Below are 18,176 nucleotides of genomic sequence, written 5' to 3' on the forward strand. Positions count from 1 at the left end.
TTTTTTTTTTTTTTTTTGACTTGAGACTCTGAAGAGACTTGGACATTTGGTACTTTTGTTTTATATGAGTTACATTTTCACACAGTTGCCATTCATTCATGGAGCTCCATTTGGCTTATGTGCCAGCATCTGTGCTCAGAGGTGGGCAGACCTGCAGATGAGTGAGAACAAGATCCTGCCTTGGGAGGCTCAGGTCGTCCTGGTTCTGTAGACAAAGACTGTTGAGTTTGGACATCATTCTGTGGACAGTGGGAATTTGTATGCAAGGGGGACAAAGTTGAGAGAGAGCGAGAACTGGTTCTGTGTTCCCCAGGCTGCTGAGCCTTCCGGATCTGTGAACCCCCATCCCTAAACTTTAGCGGGCTGTTGGCTAAGAGGATAAACTGAACCTTGCTAGTCTACTGAGGATTAAAGGGCTAACTCATTCAGGTAGCACAATCAGATTAAAAATGTTTCCTCTAGGGCTTTTTTTTTTTTTATGGGGGGTAGGTGGGTGTGTGTGAAGGAAATAGGAAACGAGGTGTAGCATGGTTGATTGATTTTCCTTTAATCTTATCTCCTTGATAGCCCCTACTGAACCCAGTCGTAGGGTCAATCCTGGCTTTCAGAAAATATGTGCCTTGACAATATGGACAAAACCAGATTCTAGTCAGCTCTGAGACTCCAGGGAAGTCATATCTGATGTGGTAGGGCAACTCTATAGTTACTGGAACCCCAGGGAAGAACACACATTACTATGGTCAGAAATGATCCATGAAAACCCTTGGAGAGACATTAAATTGAGACTGTTGTGTTTTCTGTCAGTCCAGTGCAGCCAGGTAGCCTACAGTGTTGGGGAAGGCTGTTGATTGTTTGGTTGAGCACCGGATGAAGAAGTTGGCCAGCGTTTAGAGGCCATATTGTATGAAAATAGTAGATATTTAAGCACTAGACTCATGCTTGGGGCAGAGAGGCACTCAGGAGAGGGGGAGACTGAATGGACTCCAGTTGCACACTGGGAGAAGAATGGCAGGTGAAAGCCTGCTTGGCACTTAATGTTCATTTGTCCTCTCTTTTCTCCCATCATTTTGCTATTATTGTTATTTTTACTATTCTGCTGAGTGCCTATAATTGAATTTGCATGACACAATTGCATACATTATAAGACTACACAATAATGGAAGTTTTTCTTGAAACTACTTGCTTTTCAATATGAGAGTTACACCTTCCTGGCTGCTAAAACAGGACTTTAGGGAAACCAGAGCATTTTCGTCTCTGGTCCTTTCTGAGAATAAAACTTAGCCAGCTGAGCTGTCTGTGTGGCTCTGCCAAGGGATTGCATTTTCTAGCCAAGTTGGGTCTTGTCCACAGTGATCTGCAAGCCAATTTTCTGAATAAATCACAAAATCGTTCCTGGAAAAAAAAAGGGTGTTTTTTTACAGAGAATTTACTGAGCGAGAATGAGAAAACTCTGAAGAATACTTTAGGGCCGAGAAAGAGTACCCAAGAAAGGAATGAACTTGAAAGGTAGAGCCTCAAGCCTGGACCCAGATCTCCTTGGAGAGGGAGAAGTCCCACCATGGTGTAGCATTTTACTGGGTTCCCTCAAGTCAGAGCTGCTCCACAGTTGACAGGCGAGGAATGACAAGCTGGAAATACCTCCAGTGAGGAACCAGTAGTCTGAGACTGGTGGGAAAGAAATCACTTGCTGGGGGGTGCTGATGGAATTCTCTGGAAAACTGCCATGGAGAGTGCTGTTGAACTTGATGGGAAGCTGGCTGGGCCACCGGTTGGTCACAGTGGAAACCTGCCAGGAATTGCTTACAGGAGTGTTGCTGAGTTGGCCTTGGGGAAGCCAGCTGGGCCCCCACCATCATTACGTTTCCCACATACCTGCCTAGCACCACAGGCACAAGAACAGAAAGCCCACCAGAACCGGGAAGAGAAGCCCATCTTTCCTCCAGAGTCCCACCAGTGTCCTTTACTGGCAAAGCTGAACATTGTGGCAGGGGGCAAGGAAAGCTGCTTCATTTATCAGAACAGAGAAACGAAGAGGAGATTGGGGGCTGGAAGGCAATAAATTCCTAAGTGCCACAGCCAGTAACAGTCATATCTGGGGAGAAAAACTGGTTGATGAGGCTCTGATGTGAGAGAGAAACTCACTTTTCACTGTAAATCTTTGTACTGCTTGATTTGGGGGAGGGACATTGAGAAATTTCTTTAATGCATTATCTTAAGTTTCATACTATAAAATAATAATGCTGTTGGTGATAGTGATAGGCCAGCCATTGTTCTAAATGCTTTGACTATGTTAACTCACACAATCTTTCCCCAGTTACTTATTATTAGACCCAATTTTTATACCTGAAGAAACTGAGGCACAAAGAGATTAAGTAACTTGCCCAAGATTAGCTGGCAAGTGATTGAGTTAGTAACTAGTTATCTGGCTGCAGAATCTGTGTTCTTAATCACTACATTATATTAACTTCTCACATTTATCAATGTTTACTGTGGCATAAAACATAGTGAATGAGCAAGGTGATAATCATTAATACTGCTCATCAGATATTTCCCAATCTTTTATTCCCCGTAGGGGTGAGTTGGATCATTTGATTAAACAGTTACGCATGTCACTTCTAGTCAGGCATGTCATTATTTGAAAGAGAACTTCCACAGCTCTCTTTCTTCTCTTGCACCAGACTGTGTTGACTGTGATGGGTAGATAGCATGAGCAAGAAATAAACCTTTGATTTTCTAAGACCTTGATATTTTTGCTGCTGATTCTCACTGAAGCAAAAATCTAGCTTATTTTTATCGATATAAATGATGTGTTTCTGATTAGAGTTAATACCAAAACATGTGTTTTATAAAATGCCAAGTAAGATATATCACTTACTCTAAAATTTTTTATTGGAATTTTGAACTTAAGAAAAATTGAAAAAATGAGAATTATACAAAGATCACTATTCTTCAGCTAGACTCATCAATTGCTCATATTTTTGCTCCCTTTGCTTTATGTTTCTCACATGCTTTTTTTCCTGAATCATTTTTTTTTAAGATTTTATTTATTTGACAGAGAGAGAGCCAGAGAGGGAACACAAGCAGGGGGAGTGGGAGATGGAGAAGCAGGCTTCCCGCAGAGCAGAGAGCCTGACACGGGGCTCGATCCCAGGACCCTGGGATCATGACCTGAGCCGAAGGCAGACGCTCAACAACTGAGCTACGCAGGTGCCCCTTTCCTGAATCATTTAAAAGAAAGTTGCAGACATCATGAAACTTCACTGGAAAAACTTCAATAAGCATCTCCTTTTTTTTTTTTTTTAAGAATTTTATTTATTCATTTTAGAGAGAGTGCAAGCTGGGCAAGGGGCAGAGGGAAAGGGAGAGAATCCCATGCAGACTCCACACACTGAGTGCAGAGCCTGAGTCAGCGCTTGATCTCATGACCCTGAGATCATGACCTGAGCTGAAATCGAGTCAACCGACTGAGCCACCCAGGCGTCCCTCAATGGGCATTTTCTAAGATCAAGAACATTTCTACATGACCACTGTGAAAATCTTGGTTCCTAATAGCATTCACATATTTACTTCTCGCTGCATCCTACACTACTGTATACATAAAATAGCTTTAGAACCACAATTTTAATATTAATACCAATCATAAATCTATGAAGTACACTTTAAATGTTTTGCAGTCTCCCTTTTCCTTTAGTATTAAGGACACCAAGGATGTGAAATCATGGTACAATGTATAGTACAGAACAGAGTAATTCAAATAACTTTGAAACCCGTCCTCTGTACATCCTTAGTGAGATATATTCTAAGGACATAAAGGGACTGCCAAGAAATCTTGATAATAACTGGATAGAGATTCACGTGCTTCTTTTTATATTTGATTTTAGTTTTGATTTTTAAAATCTTTTTATTACATTTTATTAAATTGTTTTATGGATGGGCTTTTACTTGGTTCAAAAGTCAGAACAATATAAAAAAGTGTATTCAAAGAAGTGCCACTCACTTCCCTTTCCTTTACTCTGTTCCCACCATCTCCAGAAGCAGATATTTTCATTAGTCTTTGTTTTATCCTTCCTGTGTTCCCTTTTTTTTTCAAAAATAAGCATGCATATATATATGTATATATATATGTAATATGTATATTCTTATGTTCTCTTATTTTTTCCACTTCATTTTTTTCCACTTAATAATATAATCCTGGAAATCACTCCATATCAGTTTATAGAAATATTTCATATTTCTTGTTGTGACCTATAGTACTCCATCATATAACTGTACCACAGTTTAATTTATTAGTGGCTGTTTGGGTTGTTTCCACTATCTTACTATTACAAGTAATATTGTAATGAAGAATATTGTACATGCGTTCTTTCATATTTGTGGTGGTTTACCTTCTTTTTTTTGTTTGTTTTTAAAGATTTTATTTATTTGACAGAGAGAGACACAGTGAGAGAGGGAACACAAGCAGGGGAGTGGAAGAGGGAGAAGCGGGCTACCCACGGAGCAGGGAGCCTGATGTGGGGCTTGATCCCAGGAACCTGGGATCATGACCTGAGCCGAAGGCAGACGCTTAACGACTGAGCCACCCAGGCACCCCTGTAGTGGCTTACTTTCAAGGTAGTTTCCTGGAAGTGGTTTTCCTGGGTAAATACATAATTATTATTGTTGTGTATTGCCCAATTTCCTTCACCAGGGGTTGTATCACTTTGTATTCCTACTGGCATTGTATGACAGTGCTTATTTCCCCACAGCCTCGCCAACAGAGTATGTTGCCAAGCTTTTGAATTATTGCCAGTCTGATAGATGAGAAATGATATCTCTGTATAGTTTTAATTCTCATAGTTTTTATTCTATTATGAATAAATTTCAACATCTTTTTACATATTTAAGAGTCAACTCTAGGGGTGCCTGGGTGGCACAGTCAGTTGAGCATCTGACTCTTGGTTTTGGCTCAGGTCCTGATCTTAGGGTTATGGAATGGAGCCCCACATTGGGTTCTGTGCCCAGCATGGAGTCTGCTTGAATTTGTGTCTCCTTCTCCCTCTGCTCCTTCCCTCAAGGCTGGCACACTCCCTCTCTCTCTCTCAAATAAATAAATAAATCTTTTTTTTTTTTTTAAAAGAGGAGGATGAATTAAGATGACAGAGGAATAGGGGGACCCTAAATTTGTCTCATCCCTAGAATACAACTAGAAGTTATCAAATCATTCTGAACACCTGAGAAATCAATCGGAGAGCTGAGAAAAGAAATGCTGCAAGTCTACAAGTAGAAAAGCGACTACAATTTGGAAGGTAGGAGGTGTGGATATAAGATGTCTGAACTAGAATTTAAAATGATTATAAAGATACTGGCTGGGCTTGAAAAAAGCCTAGAAAACTCTAAAAAATCCCTTACTGTAGAGATAAAAAGACTAAACTCTAGTCAGGCTGAAATTTAAAATGCTATTACTGAGATGCAGTCCCAAGTGGAGGCCAGATAGATGAGGATGAACAAAGCAGAGGAGTGAATCAATGATATAGAAGATAAAATGATGGAAAATAAGGAAGCCGAAAAGAAGAGAGAAAGAAAACTATTAGATCATGAAGGGAGACTTAGAGAATTCAGCAATTCCATAAAGGGAAATAATATCCATATTATAGGGGTCCCAGAAAATGAGGAGTGGGAGAAAGAGACAGAAGGTTTATTTGAACAAATTATAGCTGAGAGAACTTCCCTAATCTGGGGAAGGCAACAGGCATTCAAGTCCAGGAGGCACAGAGACCACCCCCCCAAATCAACAAAATATGTCAACTCCTCAGCATATTAGAGTGAAGCTTGAAAATTTCAAAGTTAAAGAGGAAATCCTGAAAGCAGCTCAGGACAAGAGATCCTTAAACTATAAGAGTAGACACATAAAGCTGGCAGCAGACCTGTCCACAGGGACCTGGCAGGCCAGAAAGGACTGGCATGATATATATAATATATGGGAAAAATATGTAGCCAAGAATGCTTTATCCAGCAAGGCTGTCACTCAGAATAGAAGGAGAGACAAAGAATTTCCAGGACAAACAAAAATTAAAGGAATTTATGAACACTCAACCAGCTGTGCAAGAAATATTAAAGGGGATCCTTTGAGTGGAGAGAGAGCCCAAAATTAACAAAGACCAGAAATGAACAGAGACAATCTACAGGAACAGCAACTTTACAGGTAATACAATGGCATTAAATTCATATCTTTCAATAATTACTCTGAATATAAGTGGACTAAATTCTCCAGTCAAAAGACAGAGGGTATCAGAATGGATTAAGCAAACAAACAAACAAACAAAAAACCCCAACACCCATCGATATGTTGCTTACAAGAGATTCATTTTACACTCAAAGAAACCTCCAGTCACCATTTATCATGCTAATGGACACCAAAGAAAGCTGGAGTGGCCATCCTTATATCAGACAAACTAGAATTTTTTTTTATTATTTTTATTTTTTTAAAGATTTTTATTTATTTATTTGAGACAGAGAGAATGAGAGAGAGAGAGCACATGAGAGGGGGGAGGGTCAGAGGGAGAAGCAGGCACCCTGCCGAGCAGAGAGCCCGATGCGGGACTCAATCCAGGGACTCCAGGATCATGACCTGAGCCAAAGGCAGTCGCTTAACCAACTGAGCCACCCAGGCACCCAGACAAACTAGAATTTAAACCAAAGACTATAATAAGAGATGAAGAAGGACACTATATCATCGTAAAAGGGTCTACCCAACAAGAAGATCTAACAATTGTAAATATTTATGCCCTTAATTTGGGAGCAGCCAAATATATGAACCAATTAAAAACAAAATTAAAGAAACTCATTGATAATAATACAATAATAGTAGGGGACTTTAACACCCCACTCACAGCAATGGACAGATCATCTAAACAGATCACCAAGGAAACAAGGGCTTTGAATGGTACACTGGACCAGAGGGACTTAACAAATATATTCAGAGCATTTCATCAGCAGAATGCATATTCTTTTTGAGTGCACATAGAATATTCTCCAGAATAGATCACATACTGGCTCACAAATCAGGTCTCAACTGGTACAAAAAGATTGAGATCATACCATGCATATTTTCAGACCACAATCCTATGAAGCTTGATGTCAACCACAAGAAAAAATTTGGAAAGGCTACAAATACATGGAGGTTAAAGAACATCCTACTAAAGAATGAATGGGTCAACCAGGAAATTAAAGAAGAATTAAAAAAATTCATGGAAACAAATGAAATTGGAAACACAACAGTTCAAAACCTTTGGAATGCAGTGAAGGTGATCCTAAGAGGGAAGTATATAGCATTACAGGTCTTCCTCAAGAAACAAGAAAAGTCTCAAATACACAATCTAACCTTACACCTAAAGGAGCTGGAAAAAGAATAGCAATTAAAGCCTAAATGCAGCAGGAGAAGAAAAATAATAAAGATTAGAACAGAAATCAATGATATAGAAATTTAAAAAATAGTGGAACAAATCAATGAAACTAGGAACTGTTCCTTGAAAGAATTAATAAGATCAATAAACCCCTAGCCAGACTTATCAAAAAGAAAAGAGAAAGGACCCAAATAAATAAAATCATAATTAACAGAGGAGAGATCACAATCAACACCAAAGAAATACAAACAATTATAAGAGGTATTATGAGCAATTATATGCCAACAAATTAGGCAGTCTGGAAGAAATGGATAAATTCCTAGAAACAAACAAGCTAAAAAAACTGAAACAGGAAGAAATTTTTAAAACCTGAATAGACCCATAACCAGCAAAGATATTAAACCAGTAATCAAAAATCTCCCAACAAACAAGAGTCCAGGGTTGGATGGCTTCCCAGGGGAATTCTACCAAACACTTAAAGAAGAATTAATACCTAATCTTCTGAAACTGTTCCAAAAAATAGAAATGGAAGGAAAACTTCCAAACCCATCCTATGAGGCCAGCATTACCTTGATCCCAAAACCAGACAAAGACCTGACCAAAAGGGAGAATTTCAGATCAATAATCCTGATGAACATGGATGAAAAAAAAAAAATCTCACCAAGATAGCTAATTGGATCTAACAGTACATTAAAAGGATTATGCACCACGACTAAGTGGGATTTATTCTTGGGCTGCAAGGGTGGTTCAACACCTGCAAATAGATCAATGTGATATACCATATTAATAAAAGAAAGGATAAGAACTATATGATCCTCTCAACAGATGCAGAAAAAGCATTTGACAAAATACAGCATCCTTTCTTGATTAAAACCCTCCACCATGTAGTGATAGAAGGAACATACCTCAATATCATAAAAGCTATATATGAAACACCCACAGCAAATATCCTCAAAGGGGAAAAACTGAGAGCTTTTCCCCTAAGGTCAGGAACACAACAAGGATGTCCACTCTCACCACTGTTGTTCAACACAGACTGGAAGTCCTAGCCTTAGCAATCAGACAACAAAAAGAAATAAAATGCATCCAAAGCAATAAAGAAGAAGTCAAACTTTCACTCCTCATAGATGACATGATACTCTATGTAGAAAGCCCAAAAGACTCCATCAAAAAATTGCTAGAATTGATACAGGAATTCAGCAGAGTCGCAGGATATAAAATCAATGCATAGAAATCAGTTGCATTTCTATACAATAACAATGAAGCAGAAGAAAGAGAAATCAAGGAGTTGATCCCACTTACAATTGCACCAAAAAAAAAAAAAAAAAAACCATTAGATACCTAGGAATAAACCTAACCAAAGAGGCAAAGGATCTGGACTCAGAAAACTATAGAACACTCATGAAAAACAATGAGGAAGACACAAAGAAATGAAAAAATGTTCTATGCTCATGGATTGGAAGAACAAATATTGTTTAAATATCTATGCTACCCAAAGCAATCTACACATTCAATGCAATCATTATCAAAATACCATTGACATTTTTCACAGAACTGGAACAAATGATCCTAAAATTTGTATGGAACCAGAAAAGACCCCAAATAGCCAAGGGAATGTTAAAAAAGAAAACCAAAGCTGGGGGTATCACAATGCTTGACTTCAAGCTATATTACAAAGCTGTGATCATCAAGACAGCAGGTACTAGCACAAAAACAGATATATAGATCAATAGAACAGAATAGAAAGCCCAGAAATGGACCTTCAACTCTACAGTCAACTAATCTTCAACAAAGCGGGAAAGAATATCCAATGGAAAAAAACCTGTCTCTTCAACAAATGGTGTTAGGAAAACTGGACAGCCACATGCAAAAGAATGAAACTGGACAACTTTCTTACACCATACACAAAAATAAACTCAAAATGGATGAAAGACCTATATGTGAGACAGGAATCTATCAAAATCCTAGAAGAGAACACAGGCAGCAACCTCTTTGACCTCAGCCACAGCAACTTCTTGCTAGACACATCTCCAAAGGCAAGGGAAGCAAGGGCAAAAATGAACTATTGGGACTTCATCAAGATAAAAAGCTTTTGCACAACAAAGGAAACAGTCAACAAAACTAAAAGGCAACCGACAGAATGGGAGAAGATATTTGCAAACGACTTACCAGACAAAGGGCTAGTATCCAAAATCTATAAAGGACTTAGCGAACTCAACACTCAGAACATAAAAAATCCAGTCAAGAAATGTGCAGAAGACACAAACAGACATTTCTCCAAAGAAGACATCTAAATGGCCAACAGACATGAAAAAATGCTCAACATCACTAGGCATCAGGGAAACACAAATCCAACCCACAATGAGATACCACCTCACAAGAGTCAGAATGGCTAAAATTAACCAGTCAGGAAACAATGGATATTGGTGAGGATGTGGAGAAAGGGGAACCCTCTTACACTGTTGGGAATGCAAGCTGGTGCGGTCACTCTGGAGAACAGTATGGAGGTTCCTCAAAAAGTTGAAAATAGAACTACTCTATGACCCAGTAATTGCACTACCATGTATTTATCCAAAGGATACAAACATAGTGATTTGAAGGGGCACCTGCACCCCAATGTTTATAGCAGCAATGTCCACAATAGCCAAACTATGGAAAAAGCTGAGATGTCTATTAACAGATGAATGGATAAAAAAGATGTGGTATATACATGCAATGGAATATTACTTAGCCATCAAAAAAGAATGAAATCTTGCCATTTGCAACGACATGGATAGAACTAGAGGGTATTATGCTAAGTGAAACAAGTCAGTCAGAGAAAGATAAATACCATATGATTTCACTCATATGTGGAATTTATGAAACAAAATAGATGAACAAAGGGGAAGGGAAGGAAAAATAAAATAAGAGAGAAACAGAAAGAGAGGCAAACCATAAGAAAATCTTAACTAGGGCGCCTGGGTGGCTCAGTTGGTTAAGCAACTGCCTTCAGCTCAGGTCATGATCCTGGAGTCCTGGGATAGAGTCCCACATCAGGCTCCTGGCTCAGTGGGGAGCCTGCTTCTCCCTCTGACCCTCTCCCCTCTCATGCTGTTTCTCCCTCTCTCTCTCTCTCAAATAAATAAGTAAATAAAATCTTTAAAAAAAAAAGAAAATTTTAACTATAGGAACAAACTAAGGGGAAGTGGGTGGGGGAAGAGGTAACTGGATGATGGGCATTAAGGAGGGCACTTGATGTAATGAGCACGGGTGTTATATGCAACTGATAAATCACTAAATTCTACCCCTGAAACTAATAATACAGTATATGTTAACTAAATTGAATTTAAATTAAAAAATTTTTAAGTCAACTGTATATCTCTTTCTCGAATTGTCTGCTTATGATTTTGTCCATTTTTCTCTCAGGGCTTGAATTTTATTCTTTTTGACTTTTAGGCACTCTTTATGTATTAAAGAGATGAATCCCAATATAAGTTGCAAATATTTTCCAGCAATTTGTCATTGTCTTTTGACTTTGCTTGTGATGTCTTATACCTTGCCAAAAAATTTATTTATTTATTTATTTTTAAAGATTTTATTTTATTTATTTATTTGACAGAGAGACAGCAAGAGAGGGAACACAAGCAGGGGGAGTGGGAGAGGGAGAAGCAGGCTTCCCGCCGAGCTGGGAGCCCGATGTGGGGCTCTATCCCAGGACCCTGAGATCATGACCTGAGCCAAAGGCAGACGCTTAATGACTGAGCCACCCAGGCGCCCCAAAATTTATTTTTATGTAGTCAGATTTATCAGGATTTTCTATTGTTGCTTTGGGATCTTGTTTTATAGCTTTAAGAAGTTCTTTCCAAATTCAGTTATGTTTTCTTAGTACTTTTATGCCCTTTTTTTTTGCATATAGATTACTGATCCATTTGAAATTTATTCTGATCTATGGTATGAGACAAAGATCTAATTTGTCTTTTTTTGAAATGGCTATCTAGTTGTCCCTACACCATTTTTTTAAGTTAATATTTTTCCTAGTGACCATCTTATTATTTACTAAATTCCCATATATACTTGGGTCTATTTTGGAATGTCTAGTCTGTTCCATTGGTCTGAGTATTTGTCTATTCATGCTGTATCTTTTAAAATCATATGCAAGTATTACTCCCCTATTCTTCTTGAAAAATAATTTTTAAAAAGAGTGCAGTGTCAATGGGACTTGGTGACTAACTGAATGTGGAAGTTGAAATAGAGGAAAGTGCCCTGGCTACTCCCAAACTTCTTTCCTATTTGCCTTGGGTAGTAGAGAGTAAGGTTGTTTGCCAATAGGTGTGGGGGAGAAGATGTAAGGAGAGAGTATCACCAAGGAAGGAAGCCTTGGATCATACCAAGGGAATGCACAGGAAGAGGAAACCAGGAAAAGGACTGAGAATGCACAGTTGAAGAGATGTATATTAGTTTCCTAAGGCTGCCATAACAAATTACCACAAACTGGGTGGCTTAAAACAACAGAAATTTAATGTTTCACAGTTCAGGAAACTTGAGGTCTGAATTCAAGGTGCCAGCACGTTTGGTTCCTTGGAGGTTCTGAGGGCCACCCTGCTTCATGCTTATATCCCAGCTTTGGTGGTTGTGGCAATCCTTGGCATTCCTTGACTTGCGCTACAACACTCCAGGCTTGGTTCTGTCATACCATGGCTTTCATCTCTCTGTGTGTCTTCACATGGGCTTCTTATAAGAATACCCATCCTTGGGTTTAGAGTCTACTCTAATCCAACTATTCGACTTATTACATCAGCGAAGACCTTATTTCCAAATAAGGTCATATTCGGAGGCTCTGAATAGATATGAATTTGGGGAACACTATTCAAATATTCACTATTTAAGATGGGAGAAAATCAAGAGGTGGAGGCAACATGGAAATCGAGGAAATACAATTTCAAGGTTCAATAGGTCCAGTGATTTGGGAAGATCAAGTGAACCATGCCCAGAGAGTCATCTGCTGCTTGCTATCCTGTTGTCCTCCACTATCCAACTACCCAAGTTGCCTTTCAATTGCCCAAACCTGTAGTGTGTCCTGCCCCCAGGTCCCGTCCTTGCTGTTCCCACTGCCTGAACTCTATCCCCACCTGCTTTGGTTAGTGGGCACCACCTCATCCTTCAGGTCTCACTTTGGAGCCCTATGGGGCAAGCTTCACATCCATCTTAGACAAATGTATATCTTGTGCCTCTCACTGTGCTTGGCACATAGTGGATTCTTAATAAATGTATGTTGAATGAATAAAGGTACTTTTATGTAAATGACATTGTTCAGAGCATATTACTCAACAAATTGCTTTTTTGTTATTACCATAATTGGCTATTTTTTCTTCTTAACAATAAATCAAACAACTTACCTCCTGGTACAGATTTATCTAGCAATATTCAAAGCTCTGCTCTAATCGTCCTCAGAAAATTGACTCTGAAATTGGACATTTTGTTGTTAATTTCTCATTGCTAAGATGTAGATTAAAGTTAATTTACACTCCTATAGTTTGTCTATACCAATGTACCTTAGAGTAAATTACAGATGCTATAACACTGGGTTAAAAAGTGTATTTTTTTTCACACTTATATGGTGTTTACTATGTTCCAGCTACTGTGTTAAGCATTTTACTAATATTAACTCATTTAATCCCCATAACAACATAATGATGGAGTTACTACTGTTTCCTCCATCTAATGGAAGAGGAAACTGAGGCCCAGAGAGATTAAATTACTTGCCTGAAGTCACACAGTTGGTAAAAATTGAAGCTGGGATTTAAACTGGGCAGTGTGACTCTAGATGGACTCTGTGCTGTAGGTTGCCTCTCAAACATACTTTTAATCTTTCCTTACATGGGCAGTTGCCTTGTTCATATAACCTTTTTCTGCAGCATGAGCTGAAGAGATAAGCCTGCAGATTTCTCCAGTGGTCCCTACCTACAAATTCCACATCTGCATCCAGCTGCCTACAACACAGCACACACAGCTCTGTAGGAACATACAAGAAAGTACACGTGCAAGGCAGTCCGAGTCAGATTTAGGAAGATGTTAACGTAACCAGATTGGGCCCAAACTGGAGTCACTTCTGCTAAGCCTCATGTCAGTAAACCAAATCTTTTAATTAAGTTTCTATGCTCAGCTTTCCCAGGAAAGGAAGGTCCAGGTCCACCAATCAGTGCTTGCCTGCTCAGCACAGGCTACCAAGCTCCAAGACTTCCCTTTGCTAGAAGGAAGGTAACCTTGCAATAACCAATCCACTTCTGCCCAGTATGACTTCTTGTTCCTGCTCACTTTGGTCTATAAACCCTCTCAAATTGTACAACTATTTGGGGCTCCTTTTTATTTGCTAACTTGAATGCTGCCAGATTCATGAATCTCTGCATAAAGTTAATAAGATCTTTAAAATCTTCTCAGTTTAATTTTGTTTTTTGACAAAAATAAATGTTCCCTAAAGTCTCCATAACATGAAAGGAAATAATTCTGCTAAAACAAACAAACAAATAACTAAAAACCAAAAAACAAACCAAAACAAGAAAACCCATCATTTATATTTCTAATTTACATTACTAATTAGAACCCTTAATTTGAATTCTGGTTAACTTTTTATCCTCAATAAAATTGCATGGACCCAGGTGCTTTATATTTGTATATGTTAACTTTAAAAATGAAACTGTCAGTTATTTTACCAGCAAAAATGGGTTTATTTGGGAATAGCAGAAAATTTCGATTCAGGACAGGCAAGCTACGGCAAACCCTAGGCAAGTTCAGAGAACAAAGGAGAGGAACGCTCTTTTGTAGAGGAAAGTGGGGGGAGTTGGGAGAGGCTATTATAAACAAAAAGTCCATTGGAGGGCGCCTGGGTGGCTCAGTTGGTTAAGCAACTGCCTTCGGCTCAGGTCATGATCCTGGAGTCCTGGGATCGAGTCCCACATCGGGCTCCCTGCTCAGCGGGGGTTCTGCTTCCCCCTCTGCCCTCTTCCCTCTTGTGCTCTCTGTCTCTCATTCTCTCTCTCAAATAAATAAATAAAATCTTTAAAAAAAAAAAAAGTCCATTGGAGTAAGTTGGGAGTTCAAAGTATAGTGGTTTCCCATTGGCTGAGTTGTGACAGTCTCTCATTGGCCTTGCTGTTGCTGGGTAAGGAGAAAATCTTTCTTCCTACTGGCGTTGTAAGGTATAGGGCTCTTCCTGTTGAGAATGCAAGGGCTGTGGCCAGTGGTTTGGTGTGAGAGCTCCACCTTCTGGCCTCTGACTCCACTTTGAATTAGCTTTCCTTTATTCAGTTCCACACATAAGGAAAACTCATTACAGTAATTATTTTTCCACAAAAAAGGAATCATTTTACCCTGAGGCCCATACCCTAGATGGTGTTTTTCAAAAGGTTTATTATGATAAATTATTGAATAGGACAGAAAATAGAGTTCATTGCTGTATTGCTTTTGTGAAACCTAGCACACAGAATTGCTACAGAAAATGGTCTCAATCATTCCAACTTGGTACAAGGTGCTTGAAAACTTAGCTCTGGACAGCAGAAATGATACAGAATAACAGCTTTTAGCTTCAAAAAATGCATGTCTAATCTCTACTGGTTATTTTATTTCATTCATATAGTATTTTATGGTTTACAAAGTGCCTTACCCACATACCTCATTGACCTAAGAACAGGTCTGTGGGTCATGCAAGCCCAACATTCCCATCTCCTCAAACACACACAGATAACAAAACCGAGATGGGGCAGCCAGTTTCTTGGCTGGCCTATGGTGGAGCTGCCCCTAGAATCCACCTTTCTAACTCCAGCTGTTCCAGACATCCCATGGCAGCTGGCAGAGCAACATGTCCTGGTACTGTAATGACTAACAAATGCCTCCTGGGGCTAGACGTACAGGGGCCTCCATCAGTTTTCAGCACCAGGTGGTGGAGGTGACTCCCTCTCCCTTTGGTTCTTTCCAGGACAACTTCTAGCTCAGAATGCAGGTATACAAGGGGAAAGTCATCAGTAACTGCCTTGGTTGCCTGTGACCCAAGGACAGAACTGCTCACTCTCCATATTCAGTTAGACCAGTGGGTCTCAACCTTGATTGCACATTAATTCATGATTAAAAATCCTGAAGCCCAAAGCACACTCCAGACCAGCTGCATCAGACTCTGGGGTTGAAGTCTAGGTATCGGCTTTAAGATTCCCCAGGTGATTCTGATATACAGCAAAGGTCAAGATCCGGAGAATTAGAGAAATATGGTAAGTCTCATCTGGTCTAAACCCTCAACTCTTTATTAAATGGGTCAATTCTTGATTTGAACATAACAAAAATACACTGACGATCTGATTGGTCTACAAATTTTTGACTTACTATCATTATTAAAATAAATCTCAACTTAGAGAGCAATCCTGCTCAGCATTACACTTTGCCGATATTACCTAATTTAAACCTCTCCTGAGGTCGGTATTCTCTCCAATTCACAGGCAAGGAAGCTGGGGCACTTGGAGCTTAGTAACAATACCCAAGATTACACAGCGGCTAAGGGGTGGAACTGGGATTCAAACACAAGTAGTCTCGACTGCAACACTCAGCACACGACTTCTGAGCAGCCCTGCCTGCATGTAATTATTGATTTTATGGGCTGGTTCTGTGCTTGGTCGTTGGCATTCATCTGTGCCTTATGCCCCTCAAAATCAGTGTTGGCAACTGAGACTGGCTCAGATCTTCCTCCTTTCTGCTCTTATAGCATCTTGTGATTCTCTCCAGCCAGGAAGGCTCCTTGAGGAAGATGCCATGTTCTGTTCTATATCATTCTATCTTCCATGACCAGAACAATGCTGCATAGTGGGGCTCACACATTACCTATTGTTTGAATGAGTGACACTCTAAGCCACATGGACTATATCCATTTGACTAGTTTACACAGTCTTATTCCCCAAACACTTATAAATAAATGCTTTGAGAGACCAATACTATGGTATTCTGCTGGAAATAAAATGGAAGTTCCTCAAAACCAACTAGTTCATAGTGAGTAGCATGAATAAGTTTTCCAGGAGATTCTTAAAACATAAAACAGCTCCATATAAAACTGTAGACATTTGAGCTGAAAGGTACCTTGGAGAAACATGTAATGGCCCCAGTGTAATCTCATTTGAAATTCGAAAATTAGGTCCTCCCACTCTTCCCTCTTCCTTCTTTTCAAAAACAAAAACAAAAACAAAAACAAAAACAAAAAAACAGGTTGGCACACCATGCAGTGAAAGAGGAAACAAAACAGTGCTTGTGTTCAGCGGTCTGGAGTGCGATGCTCAGGGGCTCCAGCAAAACCTGCAAAAGGCAAAACGATGTAGTTATAGATTTTCAGAAAATCTATAAAGTCTATAACATTTATTTTAGAATGTATTTAATTAGTATGAACTGCTCCCAAAACGCAAAGTACCAATACCAAATAAAATCGCCGTGGCCCCCACCCAGCCTAGTAACAAAAAGGTCGGTCTTCCTCTTGACCTGCCCCCTCTCACATCGTTCTCTTGGGCGTAGGCTGGCCCGGGATCCTTCAATCCCAGCGCTGTCTTTACTTCCCTCGGCCACATGGTGTCACTGTTGAAGACCAGTTGGTTCACCTTAAAGTGCTTCCTCTGCTGTAAGGAGCTCTCAGCAGGACCGGGTCTGAAGGGGCTGCAAGAGCTCTTCAGGGGCGGTGCCTTCCTCCAGCACCGGGCTCTGTCAACGGCCCCCATGTGGCTTCCCTTTCAAGCTAGCTCTTTTAGTCTCTACAGTCAGAGCTGGCCCCTGAAGCTCTGAGTTGGAATGGGTTCCACTGTTTACAGAATGCTCTCCATCCTTTCTCTCCAATGATCCCCAAGAGGTGGGGTGCCAGCATTATCTCCGCCACCCATCCCCCACCCCGCTCAACTCCCCAGACATAAAGGGCCTCTCTAGATCATCTTCCCCTAGACGATCTAGGCTACTCACCCTTTACTTACTTGTCTTCTATGGTTTAAATTGGTATATATCCTCTTTTTTTTTTTTTTTTTTTTTTTAAGATTTTGTTTGTTTATTTGACAGAGAAAGAGGGAATACAAGCAGGGGGAGTGGGAGAGGGAGAAGCAGGCTTCCCGCCGAGCAGGGAGCCCCATGCGGGGCTCATCCCAGGATCCTGGGGTCATGACCAGAGCTGAAGGCAGACGCTTAACAACTTAGCCACCCAGGCGCCCCGGTATATATCTTCTTAAGGGAAAACTGCCCCCTGGAGTCCACAAAGCTATTTTCTACCCTGGCCCGTAAAGAAAAGTAACTAGCACTTCTCTCACTAAAGAAGTAAAGAGAGAGTGCCTGGGTGGCTCAGTGGGTTAAAACGCTGACCCTCGGCTCAGGTCATGATCTAAGGGTGGTGGGATTGCGCCCTGCCCCGGTGGGGCTCCTCACTCAACCTGAAGTCCGCTTGAAATTCTCTGCCCCTTCCCGTGGATGCTTTGTCTTTATCTCTCTCAAATAATAAAATAAATAAGTAAAATCTTAAAAAAAAGAAAGAAGTGAAGAGATACAAGAGAAGATTAACTCATAGGGCTAAGTTAAAATAATACCAAATATATTTTCATTCTATCATTTTTTTTATTTTCAAGGAAGTTACAAATCTGTAATATAATACCTTTGTAACTTTGTGGATATATATATATATCCTTCCAATTCTCCCCACTTCCAGCCCTGTGCATGTTTTTACCATAATCTGTTTACATATGGCCTGGTCTAATGTCATGACCATTTAGAAGTGAGTGAATTTAATCAAGTCAGGGGCAGACCTGGGATTGAGGG

Source organism: Mirounga leonina, unplaced genomic scaffold (genome assembly GCF_011800145.1).
Source record: "Mirounga leonina isolate KUSES-001 unplaced genomic scaffold, KU_Mleo_1.0 Mir_115, whole genome shotgun sequence".
In the NCBI taxonomy this organism is placed as follows: Eukaryota; Metazoa; Chordata; class Mammalia; order Carnivora; family Phocidae; genus Mirounga; species Mirounga leonina.